This window comes from Schistocerca americana, unplaced genomic scaffold (genome assembly GCF_021461395.2).
Source record: "Schistocerca americana isolate TAMUIC-IGC-003095 unplaced genomic scaffold, iqSchAmer2.1 HiC_scaffold_13, whole genome shotgun sequence".
In the NCBI taxonomy this organism is placed as follows: Eukaryota; Metazoa; Arthropoda; class Insecta; order Orthoptera; family Acrididae; genus Schistocerca; species Schistocerca americana.
Genome location: NW_025725371.1, coordinates 25,436,069 through 25,462,013, shown reverse-complemented (window position 1 = coordinate 25,462,013; position 25,945 = coordinate 25,436,069).

Genomic DNA, 25,945 nt, shown 5'->3' with positions numbered 1-25,945 from the left:
TGACTATGTTTTGAAAAATTCCTGTGACACTAGTTATAGATTCCGATGCTTCACTTCAGGTTTACTGTATCCCTTGGACCTTCTCATTGACGATGAAACACAGAAATTGCATCGGAATTAAATACAAAACGCACAATGCCGTGTTAAGTACAAGAAGACTGACTCTTCCAACTATCTATGTTTTGAACCATTCCTGTGACACTAGTTATAGATTCCGATGCTTCACTCCAGGTTTACTGTATCCCTTGGACCTTCATATTGACGATGAAACACAGAAATTGCATCGGAATTAAATGCAAAAGGCACAATGCCGACTTAAGTATATGAAGACCGACACTTCTTACTGACTATGTTTTGAACCATTCCTGTAACACTAGTTATAGATTCCGATGTCTCACTTAAGGTTTACTGTATCCCTTGGACCTTCTTATTGGCGATGAAACACAGAAATTCCATCGGAATTAAATACAAATGGCACAATGCCGACTTAAGTGCAAGAAGACTGACTCTTCCTACTGACCATTCCTGTAACACTAGTTATAGATTCCGATGTTTCACTTCAGGTTTACTGTATCCCTTGGACCTTCTTATTGGCGATGAAAAACAGAAATTCCATCGGAATTAAGTACAAAAGGCACAATGCCGACTTAAGTACAAGAAGACTGACCCTTCCTACTGTCTATGTTTTGTACCATTCCTGTGACACTAGATATAGATTCCGATGCTTCACTCCAGGTTTACTGTATCCCTTGGACCTTCTTATTGACGATGAAACACAGAAATTGCATCGGACTTGAATACAAAAGGCACAATGCCGACTTAAGTACATGAAGACCGACACTTCTTACTGACTATGTTTTGACCCATTCCAGTGACACTAGTTTTAGATTTCCATGCTCCACTCCAGGTTTACTGTATCCCTTGGACCTTCTTATTGACGATGAAACACACAAATGGCATCGGAATTAAATACAAAAGGCACAATGCCGACATAAGTACATGAAGACCGACACTTCTTACTGACTATGTTTTGAACCATTACTGTAACACTAGTTATAGATTCCGATGCTTCACTTCAGGTTTACTGTATCCCTTGGACCTTCTTATTGACGATGAAACACAGAAATTGCATCGGAATTAAATACAAAAAGCACAATGCCGACTTAAGGGCAAGAAGACTGACTCTTCCTACTGACCATTCCTGTGACACTAGTTATAGATTCTGATGCATCTCTTCAGGTATACTATATCCGTTGGACATTCTTATTGACGATGAGATACAGAAATTGCATCGGAATTAAATACAAAAGGCACAATGCCGACTTAAGTACATGAAGAACGACACTACTTACTGACTGTTTTGAACCATTCCGTTGACACTAGTTATAGATTCCGATGCTTCACTTCAGGTTTACTGTATCCCTTTGACCTTCTTATTGACAATGAAACACAGTATTTGCATCGGAATTAAATACAGAAGGCACAATGCCGACTTAAGAACAAGAAGACTGACTCTTCCTACTTTCCATTTCTGTGACAGTAGTTATAGATTCCTATGCTTCACTTCAGGTTTACTGTATCCCTAGGACCTTCTTATTGACGACGAAACACAGAAATTGCATCGGAATTAAATACAAAACGCACAATGCCGACTTAAGGACAAGAAGACTGACTCTTCCTACTGACCATTCCTGTGACACTAGTTAAAGATTCCGATTCTTCACACCAGGTTTACTGTATCCCTTGGAACTTCTTATTGACGATGAAACACAGAAATTGCATCGGAATTAAATACAAAAAGCACAATGCCGACTTAAGTACAAGAAGACTGACTCTTCCTACTGTCTAAGTTTTGAACCATTCCTCTGACTCTAGTTATAGATTCCGATGCTTCACTTCAGGTTTACTGTATCCCTTGGACCTTCTTATTGACGATAAAACACAGAAACTGCATCGGAATTAAATACAAAAGGCACAATGCTGACTTAAGTACATGAAGACCGACACTTCCTACTGACTATGTTTTGAACCATTCCTGTGCCACTAGTTATAGATTCCGATGCTTCACATCAGGTTTACTGTATTCCTTGGACCTTCTTATTGACGATGAAGCAGAGAAATTGCATCGGAATTAAATACAAATTTCTCAATGCCAACTTATGTACAACAAGACTGACTCTTCCTACTGACCATTCCTGTGACACTAGTTATAGATTCCGATGCTGCACTTCAGGTTTACTGTATCCCTTCTACCTTCTTATTGACGATGAAACATAGAAATTGCATCGGAATTAAATACAAAAGGCACAATGCCGACTTAAGTACATGAAGAAGGACACTTCTTACTGACTATGTTTTGAACCATTCCTGTGACACTAGTTATAGATTCCGATGCTTCACTTCAGGTTTACTGTATCCCTTGGACCTACTTATCGACGATGAAACACAGAAATTGCATCTGAATTAAATACAAAAGGCACAATGTCGACTTATGTACATGAAGACCGACACTTCTTACTGACTATGTTTTGACCCATTCCTGTGACACTAGTTATAGATTTCCATGCTTCACTCCAGGTTTACTGTATCCCTTGGACCTTCTTATTGACGATGAAACACAGAAATGGCATCGGAATTAAATACAATATTCACAATGCCGACTTCAGTACATGAAGACTGACACTTCTTACTGACTATGTTTTGACCCATTCCTGTGACACTAGTTATAGATTTCCATGCTTCACTCCTGGTTTACTGTATCCCTTGGACCTTCTTATTGTCGATGAAACACAGAAATTGCATCGGAATTAAATACAAAAGGCACAATGCCCACTTAAGTACATGAAGACCGACACTTCTTACTGACTATGTTTTGACCCATTCCTGTGACACTAGTTATAGATTTCCATGCTTCACTCCAGGTTTACTGTATCCCTTGGACCTTCTTATTGACGATGAAACACAGAAATGGCATCGGAATTAAATACAAAATTCACAATGCCGACTTCAGTACATGAAGACTGACACTTCTTAATGACTATGTTTTGACCCATTCCTGTGACACTAGTTATAGATTTCCATGCTTCACTCCAGGTTTACTGTATCCCTTGGACCTTCTTATTGACGATGAAACACATAAGTTGCATCGGAATTAAATACAAAATGCACAATGCCGACTTAAGGGCAAGAAGACTGACTCTTCCTACTGACCATTCCTGTGACACTAGTTATAGATTTCCATGCTTCACTCCAGGTTTACTGTATACCTTGGGCCCACATATTGACGATGAAACACAGAAATGGCATCAGAATTAAATACAAAAGGCACAATGCCGACTTAAGTACGTGAAGTCCGTCACTTCTTACTGACTATGTTTTGAACCATTCCTGTAACACTAGTTATAGATTCCGATGCTTCACTTCAGGTGTACTGTATCCATTGGACCTTCTTATTGACGATGAAACACAGAAATTGCATCGAAATTAAATACAAAAGGCACAATGCCGACTTAAGGGCAAGAAGACTGACTCATCCTACTGATCATTCCTGTGACACTAGTTATAGATTCCGATGCTTCACTTTAGGTTTACTGTATCCCTTGGACCTTCTTATTGACGATGAAACACAGAAATTGCATCGGAATTAAATACAAAAGGCACAATGCCTACTTAAGTACATGAAGAACGACACTTCTTACTGACTATGATTTGAACCATTCGTGTGACACTAGTTATAGATTCCGATGCTTCACTTCAGGTTTACTATATCCCTTGGACCTTCTTATTGACGATGAAACACAGAAATTGATTCAGAATGAAATACAAAGAGCACAATGCCCACTTAAGTACATGAAGACCGACACTTCTTACTGACTATGTTTTGTACCATTCCTGAGACACTAGTTATGGATTCCGATGCTTCACTCAAGGTTTACTGTATCCCTTGGACCTTCTTATTGACGATGAAACACAGAAATTGCATCGGACTTAAATACAAAAGGCACAATGCCGACTTAAGTACAAGAAGACTGACTCTTCCTACTGACCATTCCTGTGACACTAGTTATAGATTCCGATTTTTTACACCAGGTATACTGTATCCCTTGGACCTTCTTATTGACGACGAAACACAGAAATTGCATCGGAAATTAATACAAAAGGCACAATGCCGACATAAGTACATGAAGACCGACACTTCTTACTGACTATGTTTTGAACCATTCCTGAGACACTAGTTATGGATTCCGATGCTTCACTCAAATACAAAAGGCACAATGCCGACTTAAGTACAAGAAGACTGACTCTTCCTACTGACCATTCCTGTGACACTAGTTATAGATTCCGATTTTTTACACCAGGTTTACTGTATCCCTTGGACCTTCTTATTGACGACGAAACACAGAAATTGCATCGGAAATTAATACAAAAGGCACAATGCCGACTTAAGTACAAGAAGACTGACTGTTCCTACTGTCTAAGTTTTGAACCATTCCTCTGACACTAGTTATAGATTCCGATGCTTCACTTCAGGTTTACTGTATCACTTGGACCTTTTTATTGTTGATTAAACACAGAAATTGCATCGGAATTAAATACAAAAGGCACAATGCCGACATAAGTACATGAAGACCGACACTTCTTACTGACTATGTTTTAACCCATTCCTGTGACACTAGTTATAGATTTCCATACTTCACTCCAGGTTTACTGTATACCTTGGACCTACTTATTGACGATGAAACACAGAAATGGCTTCGGAATTAAAAACAAAAGACACAATGCCGACTTAAGTACATGAAGACCGACACTTCTTACTGACTATGTTTTGACCCATTCCTGTGACACTAGTTATAGATTTCCATGCTTCACTCCAGGTTTACTGTATCCCTTGGACCTTCTTATTGACGATGAAACACAGGAATGGCATCGGAATTAAATACAAAATTCACAATGCCGACTTAAGTACATGAAGAACGACACTTCTTACTGACTATGTTTCGAACCATTACTGTAACACTAGTTATAGATTCCGATGCTTCACTTCAGGTTTACTGTATCCCTTGGACCTTCTTATTGACGATGAAACACATAAATTGCATCGGAATTGAATACAAAAGGCACAATGCCTACTTAAGGGCAAGAAGACTGACTCTTCCTACTGACCATTCCTGTGACACTAGTTATAGATTCCGATGCTTCACTTCAGGTTTACTGTATCTCTTGGACCTTCTTATTGACGATGAAACACAGAAATTTCATCGGAATTAAATACAAAAGGCACAATGCCGACTTAAGTACAAGAAGACTGACTCTTTCTACTGTCTATGTTTTGAACCATTCCTCTGAGACTAGTTATAGATTCCGATGCTTCACTTCAGGTTTACTGTATCCCTTGGACCTTCTTATTGACAATGAAACACAGAAATTGCATCGGCATTAAATACAAAAGGCACAATGCCCACTTATGTACATGAAGACCGACACTTCCTACTGACTATGGTTTGAACCATTCCTGTGACACTAGTTATAGATTCCGATGCTTCACTTCAGGTTTACTGTATCCCTTGGACCTTCTTATTGACGATGAAACACAGAAATTGCATCGGAATTAAATACAAAAGGCACAATGCCCACTTAAGTACATGAAGACCGACACTTCTTACTGGCTATGTTTTGAACCATTCCTGTGACACTAGTTATGGATTCCGATGCTTCACTCATGGTTTACTGTATCCCTTGGACCTTCTTATTGACGATGAAACACAGAAATTGCATCGGACTTAAATACAAAAGGCACAATGCCGACTTAAGTACAAGAAGACTGACTCTTCCTACTGACCATTCCTGTGACACTAGTTATAGATTCGGATTTTTTACACCAGGTTTACTGTATCCCTTGGACCTTCTTATTGACGACGAAACACAGAAATTGCATCGGAATTAAATACAAAAGACACAATGCCGACTTAAGTACATGAAGACCGACACTTCTTACTGACGATGTTTTGACCCATTCCTGTGACACTAGTTATAGATTTCCATGCCTCACTCCAGGTTTACTGTATCCCTTGGACCTTCTCATTGACGATGAAACACAGAAATGGCATCGGAATTAAATAAAAAATTCACGATGCCGACTTCGGTACATGAAGACCGACACTTCTTACTGACTATGTTTTGACCCATTCCTGTGACACTAGTTATAGATTTCCATGCTTCACTCCAGGTTTACTGTATCCCTTGGACCTTCTTATTGACGTTGAAACACAGAAATGGCATCGGAATTAAATACAAAATTCACAATGCCGACTTAAGTACATGAAGAACGACACTTCTTACTGACTATGTTTTGAACCATTACTGTAACACTAGTTATAGATTCCGATGCTTCACTTCAGGTTTACTGTATCCCTTGGACCTTCTTATTGACGATGAAACACATAAATTGCATCGGAATTAAATACAAAAGGCACAATGCCGACTTAAGGGCAAGAAGACTGACTCTTCCTACTGACCATTCCTGTGACACTAGTTATAGATTTGCATGCTTCACTCCAGGTTTACTGTATACCTTGGACCTACATATTGACGATGAAACACAGAAATGGCATCAGAATTAAATACAAAAGGCACAATGCCGACTTAAGTACGTGAAGACCGTCAGTTCTTACTGACTATGTTTTGAACCATTCCTGTAACACTAGTTATAGATTCCGATGCTTCACTTCAGGTGTACTGTATCCCTTGGACCTTCTTATTGACGATGAAACACAGAAATTGCATCGGAATTAAATACAAAAGGCACAATGCCGACTTAAGTACATGAAGAACGACACTTCTTACTGACTATGATTTGAACCATTCGTGTGACACTAGTTATAGATTCCGATGCTTCACTTCAGGTTTACTGTATCCCTTGGACCTTCTTATTGACGATGAAACACAGAAATTGCATCGGAATTAAATACAAAAGGCACAATGCCCACTTATGTACATGAAGACCGACACTTCTTACTGACTATGCTTTGTACCATTCCTGAGACACTAGTTATTTATTCCGATGCTTCACTCAAGGTTTACTGTATCCCTTGGACCTTCTTATTTACGATGAAACACAGAAATTGCATCGGACTTAAATACAAAAGGCACAATGCCGACTTAAGTACAAGAAGACTGACTCTTCTTACTGACCATTCCTGTGACACTAGTTATAGATTCCGGTTTTTTACACCGGGTTTACTGTATCCCTTGGACCTTCTTATTGACGACGAAACACAGAAATTGCATCGGAAATTAATACAAAAGGCACAATGCCGACTTAAGTACAAGAAGACTGTCTCTTCCTACTGCCTAAGTTTTGAACCATTCCTCTGACACTAGTTATAGATTCCCATGCTTCACTTCAGGTTTACTGTATCCCTTGGACCTTCTTATTGACGATGAAACACAGAAATTGCATCGGAGTTAAATACAAATGGCACAATGCCAACTTAAGTACAAGAAGACTGACTCATCCTACTGACCATTCCTGTGACACTAGTTATAGATTCCGATGCTTCACTTCAGGTTTACTGTATCCCTTGGACCTTCTTATTGACGATGAAACACAGAAATTGCATGGGAATTAAATACAAAAGGCACAATGCCGACTTAAGGACAAGAAGACTGACTCTTCCTACTGACCATTCCTGTGACATTTGTTATAGATTCCGATGCTTCACTTCAGGTTTACTGTATCCCTTGGACCTTCTTATTGGCGATGAAACACAGAAATTGCATCGGAATTAAATACAAAAGGCACAATGCTGACGTATGTATATGAAGACCGACACTTCTTACTGACTATGTTTTGAACCATTCCTGTGACACTAGTTATAGATTCCGATGCTTCACTTCTGGTTTACTGTATCCCTTGGACCTTCGTATGTACGATGAAACACATAAATTGCATCGGAATTAAATACAAAAGGCACAATGCCGACTTAAGGGCAAGAAGACTGACTCTTCCTACTGACCATTCCTGTGACACTAGTTATAGATTCCGATGCTTCACTTCAGGTTTACTGTATCTCTTGGACCTTCTTATTGACGATGAAACACAGAAATTTCATCGGAATTAAATACAAAAGGCACAATGCCGACTTAAGTACAAGAAGACTGACTCTTCCTACTGTCTAAGTTTTGAACCATTCGCCTGAGACTAGTTATAGATTCCGATGCTCCACTTCAGGTTTACTGTATCCCTTGGACCTTCTTATTGACAATGAAACACAGAAATTGCATCGGAATTAAATACAAAAGGCACAATGCCGACTTATGTACATGAAGACCGACACTTCCTACTGACTATGTTTTGAACCATTCCTGTGACACTAGTTATAGATTCCGATGCTTCACTTCAGGTTTACTGTATTCCTTGGACCTTCTTATTGACGATGAAACACAGAAATTGCATCGGAGTTAAATACAAATGGCACAATGCCAACTTAAGTACAATTGAACGCACTGGGTGTGACCGGCTGCAGATAGTAGCACATGTCGGAACGAATGACGCCTGCCGCTTGGGTTCTGTGGCCATCCTTGGTTCCTTCCGGCGGCTGGCTGATTTGGTGAAGGCAACCAGCATCGCACGCGGAGTGTAAGCTGAGCTTAATATCTGCAGCATAGTGCCCAGAGTCGATCGCGGTCCTCTGGTTTGGAGCCGTGTGGAGGGTCTAAACCAGAGGCTCAGACGACTCTGCGACTATAATGGTTGCAAATTCATCGACCTCCGTTATTGGGTGGAGAACTGTAGGGCCCCCCTAGACAGGTCAGGCGTGCACTACACACCGGAAGCAGCTACTAGGGTAGCAGAGTACGTGTGGCGTGCACACGGGGGTTTTTTAGGTTAGAGGGACCCCTCCTTGGGCGAAACGATAAGATACCTGACGGCTTACCAGAGAGGCCATTATCATCGTTGATAAAGAACGTCCGTCCTCAGAGATCAAAAACAGGAAAAGTCAACGTGATATTGGTAAACTGCAGGAGTATCCAGGGCAAGGTTCCTGAATTAGTATCTCTTATTGAAGGAAATAGTGCGCATATAGTATTAGGAACGGAAAGTTGGTTAAAACCGGAAGTGAACAGTAACGAAATCCTAGACACAGAATGGAATATATACCGCAAGGATAGGATAAACGCCAATGGTGGAGGAGTATTTATAGCAGTAAAGAATTCAATAATATCCAGTGAAGTTATTAGCGAATGCGAATGTGAAATAATCTGGGTTAAGTTAAGTATCAAAGGTGGGTCAGATATGATAGTCGGATGCTTCTATAGACCACCTGCATCAGCAACCGTAGTAGTTGAGCGCCTCAGAGAGAACCTGCAGAACGTCGTGAAGAAGTTTCGTGATCATACTATTGTAATAGGGGGAGACTTCAATCTACCAGGTATAGAATGGGATAGTCACACAATCAGAACTGGAGCCAGGGACAGAGACTCTTGTGACATTATCCTGACTGCCTTGTCCGAGAATTACTTCGAGCAGATAGTTAGAGAACCAACTCGTGAAGCTAACGTTTTAGACCTCATGGCAACAAATAGACCGGAACTTTTCGACTCCGTGAATGTAGAAGAGGGTATCAGTGATCATAAGTCAGTGGTTGCATCAATGACTACAAGTGTAATAAGAAATGCCAAGAAAGGAAGGAAAATATATTTGCTTAACAAGAGTGATAGGGCACAAATCGCAGAATATCTGAGTGACCACCATCAAACGTTCATTTCAGAGGAAGAGGATGTGGAACAAAAATGGAAAAAATTCAGAAACATCGTCCAGTACGCCTTAGATAAGTTCGTACCGACTAAGGTCCAAAGCGAGGGGAAAGATCCACCGTGGTATAACAATCATGTACGAAAGGTACTACGGAAACAAAGGACGCTTCATCATAGGTTTAAGAGTAGTCGAATCATAGCTGATAAGGAAAAGCTGAACGAAGCGAAAAAGAGCGTAAAGAGAGCAATGAGAGAAGCATTCAACGAATTCGAACATAAAACATTGGCAAACAATCTAAACAAGAACCCTAAAAAGTTTTGGTCATATGTAAAATCGGTAAGCGGATCTAAATCCCCTATTCAGTCACTCGTTGACCACGATGGCACCGAAACAGAGGACGACCGAAGAAAGGCAGAAATACTGAATTCAGTGTTCCGAAACTGTTTCACTGCGGAAAATCGTAACACGGTCCCTGACTTCAGCCGTCGCACGGACGCCAAAATGGAAAATATTGAAATAAACGATATCGGAATTGAAAAACAACTGCTATCACTTAGTAGCGGAAAAGCATCCGGACCAGACGAGATACCCTTAAGATTCTACAGTGATTATGCTAAAGAACTTGCCCCCTTTCTATCAGCAATTTATCGTAGATCGCTGGAAGAACGTAAAGTACCTAGCGACTGGAAGAAAGCGCAGGTCGTTCCCATTTTCAAGAAGGGTCATAAATCAGATGCGAATAATTATAGGCCTATTTCGCTTACGTCAATCTGTTGTAGAATAATGGAACACGTTTTGTGTTCTCGTATTATGACGTTCTTAGATAATACAAATCTCCTTCATCATAACCAACATGGATTCCGCAAACAGAGATCATGTGAAACTCAGCTCGCCCTATCTGCCCAAGAAATTCACAGTGCCGTAGACACTGGCGAGCAGATTGATGCCGTATTCCTGGACTTCAGGAAGGCATTTGATACGGTTCCGCACTTACGTTTAGTGAAAAAAATACGAGCTTACGGAATATCGGACCAGGTTTGTGATTGGATTCAGGATTTCCTAGAAGAAAGAACACAACATGTCATTCTTAACGGTTCAAAATCTGCAGATGTAGAGGTAATTTCGGGAGTACCGCAGGGAAGCGTGATAGGACCTTTATTGTTTACAATATACATAAATGACTTAGTTGACAACATCGGTAGCTCCGTGAGGCTATTTGCAGATGACACGGTTGTCTACAAGAAAGTAGCAACATCAGAAGACTCGTACGTACTCCAGGAGGACCTGCAGAGGATTAATGCATGGTGCGACAGCTGGCAGCTTTCCCTAAACGTAGATAAATGTAATATAATGCGCATACATAGGGGCAGAAATCCATTCCAGTACGATTATGCCATAGGTGGTAAATCATTGGAAGCGGTAACGACCGTAAAATACTTAGGAGTCACTATCCGGAGCGATCTGAAGTGGAATGATCACATAAAACAAATAGTGGGAAAAGCAGGCGCCAGGTTGAGATTCATAGGAAGAATTCTAAGAAAATGTGACTCATCGACGAAAGAAGTAGCTTACAAAACGCTTGTTCGTCCGATTCTTGAGTATTGCTCATCAGTATGGGACCCTTACCAGGTTGGATTAATAGAAGAGATAGACATGATCCAGCGAAAAGCAGCGCGATTCGTCATGGGGACATTTAGTCAGCGCGAGAGCGTTACGGAGATGCTGAACAAGCTCCAGTGGCGGACACTTCAAGAAAGGCGTTACGCAATACGGAGAGGCTTATTATCGAAATTACGAGAGAGCACATTCCGGGAAGAGATGGGCAACATATTACTACCGCCCACATATTTCGCGCGTAATGATCACAACGAAAAGATCCGAGAAATTAGAGCAAATACGGAGACTTACAAGCAGTCGTTCTTCCTACGCACAATTCGTGAATGGAACAGGGATGGGGGGATCAGATAGTGGTACAATAAGTACCCTCCACCACACACCGTAAGGTGGCTCGCGGAGTATAGATGTAGATGTAGATGTAGAAGACTGACTCTTCCTACTGACCATTCCTGTGACACTAGTTATAGATTCCGATGCTTCACTTCAGGTTTACTGTATCCCTTGGACCTTCTTATTGACGATGAAACACAGAAATTGCATGGGAATTAAATATAAAAGGCACAATGCCGACTTAAGGACAAGAAGACTGACTCTTCCTACTGACCATTCCTGTGACACTAGTTATAGATTTCCATGCTTCACTCCAGGTTTACTGTATCCCTTGGACCTTCTTCTTGGCGATGACACACAGAAATTGCATCGGAATTAAATACAAAAGGCACAATGCCGACGTATGTATATGAAGACCGACACATCTTACTGACTATGTTTAGAACCATTCCTGTGACACTAGTTATAGATTCCGATGCTTCACTTCAGGTTTACTGTATCCCTTGGACCTTCTTATTGACGATGAAACACAGAAATTGCATCGGAATTAAGTACAAAAGGCACAATGCCGACTTAAGTACATGAAGACCGACACTTCTTACTGACTATGCTTTTGAACCATTCCTGTGACACTAGTTATAGATTCCGAAGCTACACTTCACGTTTACTGTATCCCTTGGACCTTCTTATTGACGATGAAACACAGATATTGCATCGGAATTAAATACAAAAGGCACAATGCCGACTTAAGTACATGAAGACCGACACTTCTTATTGACTATGTTTTGAACCATTCCTGCAACACTAGTTATAGATTCCGATGCTTCACTTCAAGTTTACTGTATTCCTTGGACGTTCTTATTGACGATGGAACACAGAAATTGCATCGGAATTAAATACAAAAGGCACAATGCCGACTTAAGGACAATAAGACTGACTCTTCCTACTGACCATTCGTGTGACACTAGTTATAGATTCCGATGCTTCACTTCAGGTTTACTGTATCCCTTGGACCTTCTTATTGACGAAGAACACAGAAATTGCATCGGAATTAAATACAAAAGGCACAATGCCGACTTAAGTACATGAAGACCGACACTTCTTACTGACTATGCTTTTGAACCATTCCTGTGACACTAGTTATAGATTCCGAAGCTACACTTCACGTTTACTGTATCCCTTGGACCTGCTTACTGACGATGAAACACAGAAATTGCATCGGAATTAAATACAAAAGGCACAATGCCGACTTAAGTACATGAAGACCGACACTTCTTATTGACTATGTTTTGAACCATTCCTGCAACACTAGTTATAGATTCCGATGCTTCACTTCAAGTTTACTGTATCCCTTGGACGTTCTTATTGACGATGAAACACAGAAATTGCATCGGAATTACATACAAAAGGCACAATGCCGACTTAAGGACAAGGAGACTGACTCTTCCAACTGACCATTCCTGTGACAGTAGTTATAGATTCCGATGCTTCACTTCAGGTTTACTGTATCCCTTGGACCTTCTTATTGACGATGAAACACAGAAATTGCATCGGAATTAAATACAAAAGGCACAATGCCCACTTAAGTACATGAAGAAAGACTCTTCTTACTGACTATGTTTTGAACCATTCCTGAGACACTAGTTATGGATTCCGATGCTTCACTCAAGGTTTACTGTATCCGTTGGACCTTCTTATTGACGATGAAACAAAGAAATTGCATCGGACTTAAATACAAAAGGCACAATGCCGACTTAAGTACAAGAAGACTGACTCTTCCCACTGACCATTCCTGTGACACTAGTTATAGATTCGGATTTTTTACACCAGGTTTACTGTATCCCTTGGACCTTCTTATTGACGACGAAACACAGAAATTGCATCGGAATTAAATACAAAAGACACAATGCCGACTTAAGTACATGAAGACCGACACTTATTACTGACTATGTTTTGACCCATTCCTGTGACACTAGTTATAGATTTCCATGCTTCACTCCAGGTTTACTGTATCCCTTGGACCTTCGTATTGACGATGAAACACAGAAATGGCATCGGAATTAAATACAAAATTCACAATGCCGACTTAAGTACATGAAGACCGACACTTCTTACTGACTATGTTTTAACCCATTCCTGTGACACTAGTTATAGATTTCCATGCTTCACTCCAGGTTTACTGTATCCCTTGGACCTTCTTATTGACGATGAAACACAGAAATGGCATCGGAATTAAATACAAAATTCACAATGCCGACTTAAGTACATGAAGACCGACACTTCTTACTGACTATGTTTTGACCCATTCCTGTGACACTAGTTATAGATTTCCATGCTTCACTCCAGGTTTACTGTATCCCTTGGACCTTCTTATTGACGATGAAACACAGAAATTGCATCGGAATTAAATACAAAAGGCACAATGCCGACTTAAGTACATGAAGACCGACACTTCTTATTGACTATGTTTTGAACCATTCCTGCAACACTAGTCATAGATTCCGATGCTTCACTTCACGTTTACTGTATTCCTTGGACGTTCGTATTGACGATGAAACACAGGAATTGCATCGGAATTAAATACAAAAGGCACAATGCCGACTTAAGGACAATAAGACTGACTCTTCCTACTGACCATTCGTGTGACAATAGTTATAGATTCAGATGCTTCACTTCAGGTTTACTGTATCCCTTGGACCTTCTTATTGACGAAGAAACACAGAAATTGCATCAAAATTAAATACAAAATTCACAATGCCGACTTAAGTACATGAAGACCGACACTTCTTACTGACTATGTTTTGACCCATTCCTGTGACACTAGTTATAGATTTCCATGCTTCACTCCAGGTTTACAGTATCCCTTGGACCTTCTTATTGGCGATGAAACACAGAAATTGCATCGGAATTAAATACAAAAGGCACAATGCCGACGTATGTATATGAAGACCGACACTTCTTACTGACTATGTTTTGAACCATTCCTGTGACACTAGTTATAGATTCCGATGCTTCACTTCAGGTTTACTGTATCCCTTCGACCTTCCCATTGACGATGAAACACAGAAATTGCATCGGAATTAAATACAAAAGGCACAATGCCGACTTAAGTACATGAAGAACGACACGTCTTACTGACTATGATTTGAACCATTCCTGTGACACTAGTTATAGATTCCGATGCTTCACTTCAGGTTTACTGTATCCCTTGGACCTTCTCATTGACGATGAAACACAGAAATTGCATCGGAATTAAATACAAAAGGCACAATGCCGACTTAAGTACATGAAGACCGACACTACTTACTGACTATGTTTTGACCCATTCCTGTGACACTAGTTATAGATTTCCATGCTTCACTCCAGGTTTACTGTATACCTTGGACCTACATATTAACGATGAAACACAGAAATGGCATCAGAATTAAATACAAAAGGCACAATGCCGACTAAAGTACGTGAAGACCGTCACTTCTTACTGACTATGTTTTGAACCATTCCTGTAACACTAGTTATAGATTCCGATGCTTCACTTCAGGTTTACTGTATCCCTTGGACCTTCTTATTGACGATGAAACACAGAAATTGCATCGGAATTAAATACAAAAGGCACAATGCCGACTTAAGTACATGAAGAACGACACGTCTTGCTGACTATGATTTGAACCATTCCTGTGACACTAGTTATAGATTCCGATGCTTCACTTCAGGTTTACTGTATCCCTTGGACCTTCTTATTGACGATGAAACACAGAAATTGCATCGGAATTAAATACAAAAGGCACAATGCCGACTTAAGTACATGAAGACCGACACTACTTACTGACTATGTTTTGAACCATTCCTGAGACACTAGTTATGGATTCCGATGCTTCACTCAAGGTTTACTGTATCCCTTGGACCTTCTTATTGACGATGAAACACAGATATGGCATCGGAATTAAATACAAAATTCACAATGCCGACTTAAGTACATGAAGACCGACACTTCTTACTGACTATGTTTTGACCCATTCCTGTGACACTAGTTGTAGATTTCCATGCTTCACTCCAGGTTTACTGTATCCCTTGGACCTTCTTATTGACGATGAAACACAGAAATGGCATCGGAATTAAATACAAAATTCACAATGCCGACTTAAGTACATGAAGAACGACACTTCTTACTGACTATGTTTTGAACCATTCCTGTGACACTAGTTATAGATTCCGAAGCTACACTTCACGTTTACTGTATCCCTTGGACCTTCTTATTGACGATGAAACACAGATATTGCATCGGAATTAAATACAAAAGGCACAATGCCGACTTAAGTACATGAAGACCGACACTTCTTATTGACTATGTTTTGAACCATTCCTGCAACACTAGTTATAGATTCCGATGCTTCACTTCAAGTTTACTGTATTCCTTGGACGTTCTTATTGACGATGGAACACAGAAATTGCATCGGAATTAAATACAAAAGGCACAATGCCGACTTAAGGACAATAAGACTGACTCTTCCTACTGACCATTCGTGTGACACTAGTTATAGATTCCGATGCTTCACTTCAGGTTTACTGTATCCCTTGGACCTTCTTATTGACGAAGAACACAGAAATTGCATCGGAATTAAATACAAAAGGCACAATGCCGACTTAAGTACATGAAGACCGACACTTCTTACTGACTATGCTTTTGAACCATTCCTGTGACACTAGTTATAGATTCCGAAGCTACACTTCACGTTTACTGTATCCCTTGGACCTGCTTACTGACGATGAAACACAGAAATTGCATCGGAATTAAATACAAAAGGCACAATGCCGACTTAAGTACATGAAGACCGACACTTCTTATTGACTATGTTTTGAACCATTCCTGCAAAACTAGTTATAGATTCCGATGCTTCACTTCAAGTTTACTGTATCCCTTGGACGTTCTTATTGACGATGAAACACAGAAATTGCATCGGAATTAAATACAAAAGGCACAATGCCGACTTAAGGACAAGGAGACTGACTCTTCCAACTGACCATTCCTGTGACAGTAGTTATAGATTCCGATGCTTCACTTCAGGTTTACTGTATCCCTTGGACCTTCTTATTGACGATGAAACACAGAAATTGCATCGGAATTAAATACAAAAGGCACAATGCCCACTTAAGTACATGAAGAAAGACTCTTCTTACTGACTATGTTTTGAACCATTCCTGAGACACTAGTTATGGATTCCGATGCTTCACTCAAGGTTTACTGTATCCGTTGGACCTTCTTATTGACGATGAAACAAAGAAATTGCATCGGACTTAAATACAAAATTCACAATGCCGACTTAAGTACATGAAGACCGACACTTCTTACTGACTATGTTTTGACCCATTCCTGTGACACTAGTTATAGATTTCCATGCTTCACTCCAGGTTTACTGTATCCCTTGGACCTTCGTATTGACGATGAAACACAGAAATGGCATCGGAATTAAATACAAAATTCACAATGCCGACTTAAGTACATGAAGACCGACACTTCTTACTGACTATGTTTTAACCCATTCCTGTGACACTAGTTATAGATTTCCATGCTTCACTCCAGGTTTACTGTATCCCTTGGACCTTCTTATTGACGATGAAACACAGAAATGGCATCGGAATTAAATACAAAATTCACAATGCCGACTTAAGTACATGAAGACCGACACTTCTTACTGACTATGTTTTGACCCATTCCTGTGACACTAGTTATAGATTTCCATGCTTCACTCCAGGTTTACTGTATCCCTTTGACCTTCTTATTGACGATGAAACACAGAAATTGCATCGGAATTAAATACAAAAGGCACAATGCCGACTTAAGTACATGAAGACCGACACTTCTTATTGACTATGTTTTGAACCATTCCTGCAACACTAGTCATAGATTCCGATGCTTCACTTCAAGTTTACTGTATTCCTTGGACGTTCTTATTGACGATGAAACACAGGAATTGCATCGGAATTAAATACAAAAGGCACAATGCCGACTTAAGGACAATAAGACTGACTCTTCCTACTGACCATTCGTGTGACAATAGTTATAGATTCAGATGCTTCACTTCAGGTTTACTGTATCCCTTGGACCTTCTTATTGACGAAGAAACACAGAAATTGCATCGGAATTAAATACAAAATTCACAATGCCGACTTAAGTACATGAAGACCGACACTTCTTACTGACTATGTTTTGACCCATTCCTGTGACACTAGTTATAGATTTCCATGCTTCACTCCAGGTTTACAGTATCCCTTGGACCTTCTTATTGGCGATGAAACACAGAAATTGCATCGGAAATAAATACAAAAGGCACAATGCCGACGTATGTATATGAAGACCGACACTTCTTACTGACTATGTTTTGAACCATTCCTGTGACACTAGTTATAGATTCCGATGCTTCACTTCAGGTTTACTGTATCCCTTCGACCTTCCCATTGACGATGAAACACAGAAATTGCATCGGAATTAAATACAAAAGGCACAATGCCGACTTAAGTACATGAAGAACGACACGTCTTACTGACTATGATTTGAACCATTCCTGTGACACTAGTTATAGATTCCGATGCTTCACTTCAGGTTTACTGCATCCCTTGGACATTCTCATTGAAGATGAAACACAGAAATTGCATCGGAATTAAATACAAAAGGCACAATGCCGACTTAAGTACATGAAGACCGACACTGCTTACTGACTATGTTTTGACCCATTCCTGTGACACTAGTTATAGATTTCCATGCTACACTCCAGGTTTACTGTATACCTTGGACCTACATATTGACGATGAAACACAGAAATGGCATCAGAATTAAATACAAAAGGCACAATGCCGACTAAAGTACGTGAAGACCGTCACTTCTTACTGACTATGCTTTTGAACCATTCCTGTGACACTAGTTATAGATTCCGAAGCTACACTTCACGTTTGCCGTATCCCTTGGACCTTCTTATTGACGATGAAACACAGATATTGCATCGGAATTAAATACAAAAGGCACAATGCCGACTTAACTACATGAAGACCGTCACTTCTTACTGACTACGTTTTGAACCATTCCTGTAACACTAGTTATAGATTCCGATGCTTCACTTCAGGTTTACTGTATCCCTTGGACCTTCTTATTGACGATGAAACACAGAAATTACATCGGAATTAAATACAAAAGGCACAATGCCGACTTAAGTACATGAAGAACGACACGTCTTACTGACTATGATTTGAACCATTCCTGTGACACTAGTTATAGATTCCGATGCTTCACTTCAGGTTTACTGTATCTCTTGGACCTTCTCATTGACGATGAAACACAGAAATTGCATCGGAATTAAATACAAAAGGCACAATGCCGACTTAAGTACATGAAGAACGACACGTCTTGCTGACTATGATTTGAACCATTCCTGTGACACTAGTTATAGATTCCGATGCTTCACTTCAGGTTTACTGTATCCCTTGGACCTTCTTATTGACGATGAAACACAGAAATTGCATCGGAATTAAATACAAAAGGCACAATGCCGACTTAAGTACATGAAGACCGACACTACTTACTGACTATGTTTTGACCCATTCCTGTGACACTAGTTATAGATTTCCATGCTTCACTCCAGGTTTACTGTATACCTTGGACCTACATATTAACGATGAAACACAGAAATGGCATCAGAATTAAATACAAAAGGCACAATGCCGACTAAAGTACGTGAAGACCGTCACTTCTTACTGACTATGTTTTGAACCATTCCTGTAACACTAGTTATAGATTCCGATGCTTCACTTCAGGTTTACTGTATCCCTTGGACCTTCTTATTGACGATGAAACACAGAAATTGCATCGGAATTAAATACAAAAGGCACAATGCCGACTTAAGTACATGAAGAACGACACGTCTTGCTGACTATGATTTGAACCATTCCTGTGACACTAGTTATAGATTCCGATGCTTCACTTCAGGTTTACTGTATCCCTTGGACCTTCTTATTGACGATGAAACACAGAAATTGCATCGGAATTAAATACAAAAGGCACAATGCCGACTTAAGTACATGAAGACCGACACTACTTACTGACTATGTTTTGAACCATTCCTGAGACACTAGTTATGGATTCCGATGCTTCACTCAAGGTTTACTGTATCCCTTGGACCTTCTTATTGACGATGAAACACAGATATGGCATCGGAATTAAATACAAAATTCACAATGCCGACTTAAGTACATGAAGACCGACACTTCTTACTGACTATGTTTTGACCCATTCCTGTGACACTAGTTGTAGATTTCCATGCTTCACTCCAGGTTTACTGTATCCCTTGGACCTTCTTATTGACGATGAAACACAGAAATGGCATCGGAATTAAATACAAAATTCACAATGCCGACTTAAGTACATGAAGAACGACACATCTTACTGACTATGTTTTGAACCATTACTGTAACACTAGTTATAGATTCCGATGCTTCACTTCAGGTTTACTGTATCCCTTGGACCTTCTTATTGACGATGAAACACATAAATAGCATCGGAATTAAATACAAAAGGCACAATGCCGACTTAAGGGCAAGAAGACTGACTCTCCCTACTGACCATTCCTGTGACACTAGTTATAGATTTACATGCTTCACTCCAGGTTTACTGTATATCTTGGACCTACATATTGACGATGAAACACAGAAATGGCATCAGAATTAAATACAAAAGGCACAATGCCGACTTAAGTACGTGAAGACCGTCACTTCTTACTGACTATGATTTGAAACATTCCTGTAACACTAGTTATAGATTCCGTTGCTTCACTTCAGGTTTACTGTATCCCTTGGACCTTCTTATTGACGATGAAACACAGAAATTGCATCGGAATTAAATACAAAAGGCACAATGCCCACTTAAGTACATGAAGACCGACACTTCTTACTGACTATGTTTTGATGAATTCCTGAGACACTAGTTATGGATTCCGATGCTTCACTCAAGGTTTACTGTATCCCTTGGACCTTCTTATTGACGATGAAACACAGAAACTGCATCGGACCTAAATACAAAAGGCACAATGCCGACTTAAGTACAAGAAGACTGACTCTTCCTACTGACCATTCCTGTGACACTAGTTATAGATTCGGATTTTTTACACCAGGTTTACTGTATCCCTTGGACCTTCTTATTGACGACGAAACACAGAAATTGCATCGGAATTAAATAAAAAGACACAATGCCGACTTAAGTACATGAAGACCGACACTTCTTACTGACTATGTTTTGAACCATTCCTGTGACACTAGTTATAGATTTCCATGCTTCACTCCAGGTTTACTGTATCCCTTGGACCTTCTAATTGACGATGAAACACAGAAATGGCATCGGAATTAAATACAAAATTCACAATGCCGACTTAAGTACATGAAGACCGACACTTCTTACTGACTATGTTTTGACTCATTCCTATGCCACTAGTAATAGATTTCCATGCTTCACTCCAGGTTTACTGTATCCCTTGGACCTTCTTATTGACGATGAAACACAGAAATGGCATCGGAATTAAATACAAAATTCACAATCCCCACTTAAGTACATGAAGACCGACACTTCTTACTGACTATGTTTTGACCCATTCCTGTGACACTAGTTATAGATTTCCATGCTTCACTCCAGGTTTACTGTATCCCTTGGTCCTTCTTATTGGCGATGAAACACAGAAATTGCATCGGAATTAAATACAAAAGGCACAATGCCGACGTATGTATATGAAGACTGACACTTCTTACTGACTATGTTTTGGACCATTCCTGTGACACTAGTTATAGATTCCGATGCTTCACTTCAGGTTTACTGTATCCCTTGGACCTTCTTATTGACGATGAAACACAGAAATTGCATCGGAATTAAGTACAAAAGGCACAATGCCGACTTAAGTACATGAAGACCGACACTTCTTACTGACTATGCTTTTGAACCATTCTTGTGACACTAGTTATGGATTCCGATGCTTCACTCAAGGTTTACTGTATCCCTTGGACCTTCTTATTGACGATGAAACACAGAAATGGCATCGGAATTAAATACAAAATGCACAATGCCGACTTAAGGACAAGAAGACTGACTCTTCCAACTGACCATTCCTGTGACAGTAGTTATAGATTCCGATGCTTCACTCCAGGTTTACTGTATCCCTTGGACCTTCTTATTGACGATGAAACACAGAAATGGCGTCAGAATTAAATACAAAAGGCACAATGCCGACTAAAGTACGTGAAGACCGTCACTTCTTACAGACTGTGTTTTGAACCATTCCTGTAACACTAGTTATAGATTCCGATGCTTCACTTCAGGTTTACTGTATCCCTTGGACCTTCTTATTGACGATGAAACACAGAAATTGCATCGGAATTAAATACAAAATGCACAATGCCGACTTAAGTACATGAAGTACGACACGTCTTACTGACTATGATTTGAACCGTTCCTGTGACACTAGTTATAGATTCCGATGCTTCACTTCAGGTTTACTGTATCCCGTGGACCTTCATATTGACGATGAAACACAGAAATGGCATCGGAATTAAATACAAAATTCACAATGCCGACTTAAGTACATGAAGACCGACACTTCTTACTGACTATGTTTTGACCCATTCCTGTGACACTAGTTATAGATTTCCATGCTTCACTCCATGCTTACTGTATCCCTTGGACCTTCTTATTGACGATGAAACACAGAAATGGCATCATAATTAAATACAAAATTCACAATGCCGACTTAAGTACATGAAGAACGACACTTCTTACTGACCATGTTTTGAACCATTACTGTAACACTAGTTATTGATTCCGATGCTTCACTTCAGGTTTACTGTATCCCTTGTACCTTCTTATTGACGATGAAACACATAAATTGCATCGGAATTAAATACAAAAGGCACAATGCCGGCTTAAGGGCAAGAAGACTGACTCTTCCTACTGACCATTCCTGTGACACTAGTTATAGATTTCCATGCTTCACTCCAGGTTTACTGTATACCTTGGACCTACATATTGACGATGAAACACAGAAATGGCATCAGAATTAAATACAAAAGGCACAATGCCGACTTAAGTACGTGAAGGCCGACACTTCTTACTGACTATGTTTTGAACCATTCCTGTAACACTAGTTATAGATTCCGATGCTTCACTTCAGGTTTACTGTATCCCTTGGACCTTCTTATTGACGATGAAACACAGAAATTGCATCGGAATTAAATACAAAATGCACAATGCCGACTTAAGTACATGAAGAACGACACTTCTTACTGACTATGTTTTGAACCATAACTGTAACACTAGTTATAGATTCCGATGCTTCACTTCAGGTTTACTGTATCCCTTGGACCTTCTTATTGACGATGAAACACATAAATTGCATCGGAATTAAATACAAAAGGCACAATGCCGACTTAAGGGCAAGAAGACTGACTCTTCCTACTGACCATTCCTGTGACACTAGTTATAGATTCCGATGCTTCACTTCAGGTTTACTGTATCTCTTGGACCTTCTTATTGACGATGAAACACAGAAATTTCATCGGTATTAAATACAAAAGGCACAATGCCGACTTAAGGACAAGAAGACTGAATCTTCCCACTGTCTAAGTTTTGAACCATTCCTCTGAGACTAGTTATAGATTCCGATGCTTCACTTCAGGTTTACTGTATCCCTTGGACCTTCTTATTGACAATGAAACACAGAAATTGCATCGGAATTAAATACAAAAGGCACAATGCCGACTTAAGTACATGAAGACCGACACTTCCTACTGACTATGTTTTGAACCATTCCTGTGACACTAGTTATAGATTCCGATGCTTCACTTCAGGTTTACTGTATTCCTTGGACCTTCTTATTGACGATGAAACACAGAAATTGCATCGGAGTTAAATACAAATGGCACAATGCCAACTTATGTACTAGAAGACTGACTCTTCCTACTGACCATTCCTGTGACACTAGTTATAGATTCCGAAGCTACACTTCACGTTTACTGTATCCCTTGGACGTTCTTATTGACGAAGAAACACAGAAATTGCATCGGAATTAAATACAAAAGGCACAATGCGGACTTAAGGACAAGAAGACTGACTCTTCCCACTGACCATTCCTGTGACAGTAGTTATAGATTCCGATGCTTCACTCCAGGTTTACTGTATCCCTTTGACCTTCCTATTGACGATGAAACACAGAAATTGCATCGGAATTAAATTCAAAAGTCACAATGCCGACTTAAGTACATGAAGACCGACACTTCTTACTGACTATGTTTTGACCCATTCCTGTGACACTAGTTGTAGATTTCCATGCTTCACTCCAGGTTTACTGTATACCTTGGACCTACATATTGACGATGAAACACAGAAATGGCATCAGAATTAAATACAAAAGGCAAAATGCCGACTAAAGTACGTGAAGACCGTCACTTCTTACTGACTATGTTTTGAACCATTCCTGTAACACTAGTTATAGATTCCGATGCTTCACTTCAGGTTTACTCTATCCCTTGGACCTTCCTATTGACGATGAAACACAGAAATGGCATCGGAATTAAATACAAAAGGCACAATGCCGACTTAAGTACATGAAGAACGACACGTCTTACTGACTATGATTTGAACCATTCCTGTGACACTAGTTATGGATTCAGATGCTTCACTTCAGGTTTACTGTATCCCTTGGACCTTCTCATTGACGATGAAACACAGAAATTGCATCAGAATTAAATACAAAAGGCACAATGCCGACTTAAGTACATGAAGACCGACACTACTTACTGACTATGTTTTGAACCATTCCTGAGACACTAGTTATGGATTCCGATGATTCACTCAAGGTTTACTGTATCCCTTGGACCTTCTTATTGACGATGAAACACAGAAATTGCATCGGACTTAATACAAAAGGCACAATGCTGACTTAAGTACAAAAAGACTGACTCTTCCTACTGACCATTCCTGTGACACTAGTTATAGATTCCGATTCTTTACACAAGGTTTACTGTATCCCTTGGACCTTCTTATTGACGACGAAACACAGAAATTGCATCGGAAATTAATACAAAAGGCACAATGCCGACTTAAGTACAAGAAGACTGACTCTTCCTACTGTCTAAGTTTTGAACCATTCCTCTGACACTAGTTATAGATTCCGATGCTTCACTTCAGGTTTACTGTATCCCTTGGACCTTCTTAATGACGATGAAACACAGAAATTGCATCGGAAGTAAATACAAAAGGCACAATGCCGACATAAGTACATGAAGACCGACACTTCTTACTGACTACGTTTAACCCATTCCTGTGACACTAGTTATAGATTTCCATGCTTCACTCCAGGTTTACTGTATTCCTTGGACCTACTTATTGACGATGAAACACAGAAATTGCATCGGAATTAAATACAAAAGACACAATGCCGACTTAAGTACATGAAGACCGACACTTCTTACTGACTATGTTTTGAACCATTACTGTAACACTAGTTATAGATTCCGATGCTTCACTTCAGGTTTACTGTATTCCTTGGACCTTCTTATTGACGATGAAACACAGAAATTGCATCGGAATTAAATACAAATGGCACAATGCCAACTTAAGTAGAAGAAGACTGACTCTGCCTACTGACCATTCCTGTGACACTAGTTACAGATTCCGATGCTTCACTTCAGGTTTACTGTATCCCTTGGACCTTCTTATTGACGATGAAACACAGAAATTGCATCGGAATTAAATACAAAAGGCACAATGCCGACTTAAGGACAAGAAGACTGACTCTTCCAACTGACCATTCCTGTGACAGTAGTTATAGATTCCGATACTTCACTCCAGGTTTACTGTATCCCTTGGACCTTCTTATTGACGATGAAACACAGAAATTGCATCGGAATTAAATACAAAAGGCACAATGCCGACTTAAGTAAATGAAGACCGACACTTCTTACTGACTATGTTTTGACCCATTCCTGTGACACTAGTTATTGATTTCCGTGCTTCACTCCAGGTTTACTGTATACCTTGGACCTACATATTGACGATGAAACACAGAAATGGCATCAGAATTAAATACAAAAGGCACAATGCCGACTAAAGTACGTGAAGACCGTCACTTCTTACTGACTATGATTTGAACCATTCCTCTAACACTAGTTATAGATTCCGATGCTTCACTTCAGGTTTACTGTATCCCTTGGACCTTC